The sequence below is a fragment of the Xenopus laevis genome, chromosome 7S (assembly GCF_017654675.1).
Source record: "Xenopus laevis strain J_2021 chromosome 7S, Xenopus_laevis_v10.1, whole genome shotgun sequence".
NCBI lineage: Eukaryota > Metazoa > Chordata > Amphibia > Anura > Pipidae > Xenopus > Xenopus laevis.
Genome location: NC_054384.1, coordinates 26,876,746 through 26,878,594, shown reverse-complemented (window position 1 = coordinate 26,878,594; position 1,849 = coordinate 26,876,746).

Genomic DNA, 1,849 nt, shown 5'->3' with positions numbered 1-1,849 from the left:
AAAAACACTCGGCCTTCGGCCTCGTGTTTATATGTGGTCATGAAACTCCTCGGTAACTTATAAAATCCTTATAATACACAAAAGCCATGAATATCTTGTAAATTATATCCTTAATAAACGGTGAGTACTGATGTCATCAGTCATTTTTGTCACATGACTCCCTAAAACCTGTGTATTATAAGAAATAAAGTACCCTCTTTTGTAAATTATAAGGATATTAGAAGTCACCTCAGAGTTCTATGACCTGTGTAAAAACACCGACCTTTGGCCTCGTGTTTTTATATGGTCATGAAACTCCTCGATAACTTATAATATCCTGATAATTTACAAAAGGGAGTACTTTATTCACTATATATATTACAAGAGGGTGTACTTTATTCACTATATATAATTGGAATTCCCCTGGCATCTGATTTCACTGTGCTTTACAGCTCTGGCATAATGTTATAGCAAGTGGTAGAAAGGCAATTGCAGAGCAGTGTGTGCAGCATTTATTAATATCAAGTAGCCCCAGGTAATTAACCTCTCCATGTCCAAGGGGGAAATAGTTCCTGCGTTAGTTTATCATGTTTGGCTCTAGGACTGACACAAGCCCACAACCTTCCTGTTTTGTCCCAGGCCAATACTGGCAGTAATAAGGCTGTTCCATTAATAATAATTTTTATTGACTCATTGTGCCCTTAGCAGCACTGCTCTTTAGGCTGATAGAACCAGGGATGTTTTTAAGTGAAGCACAAATGCACCTCCGTAGATTTGCCTTATAGTTGCCCTGAGAATGATTTCTGTGCAGCTATTTGCCCGACAACACAGCTGGAGCCTGGAGAGTTCATTTAGGGTTAATTCTAAAGTGAAATACATAAGCAGACATTACAAGACAGAAACCTCCCTCCACTCAACTACACAGACACCAGATTCATCATCTATATTTAATTCTGAGTGATGTTTGGGACTTGTGGTAAGTTGCACAGGCTGTCAGATCAGATGCTCAGCAGATAAAATATGACCTCCTGTTATTTGTCTCTCCAGGGGGGATAGGGATAGTAGGACAGAAGTCAATATGGGACATGACCTTGATCATAGGTTACTCCAATGAGGCATTACTGCTGAAATCAGTTTACAATTTAACATAATTCTATACATTGTATTGTACCAAACATTGTATGTTTCAACTCTCTCTCTCTCTCTCTCTCTCTCTCTCTCTCTCTCTCTCTCTCTCTCTCTCTCTCTCTCTATATATGATATACAGGTATGGGACCTCTTATCCAGAATGCTTGGGACCTGAGGTTTTCCGGATAACGGATCTTGCCATAATTAATAACTTAATTTCATACCTTAATATAAACATTACATAAACCCAATATTCTGGTTCTGCTTCTAATAAGGATTAATTATATCTTAGTTGGGATCAAGTACATGGTGCTGTTTTATTTTTACAGAGAAAAAAAATTGTATTATTGGGATAAAATGGATTCAATGGGAGATGGCCATTCCATAATTCTGAACTTTCTGTACAGTTTAATGGGTTTCAAGATAATGGATGCCATACCTGTAGATAGTTTGTACAGTTCTGTTTTCCAGAAAGCTCAAAACCTGGAAATTTCCAGCTAATTAATTTGGATCTACATAGCTTAAATGATCTATAAATCATTTAAACATGAATTAATTAAACCCAATAGGATTGTTTTGCTTCAAATAAGGAAAAATATATCTTAGCTGGGATTAAGTACATGGTACTGTTTTATTACTACAGAAAAACTACAGAGAAAAAGGAAAAAAAATGTAAAAAATTATTTTATTAAAATGGAGTCTATGGGAGATGGCCTTCCTGTAATATGGAGGTTTCTGAATA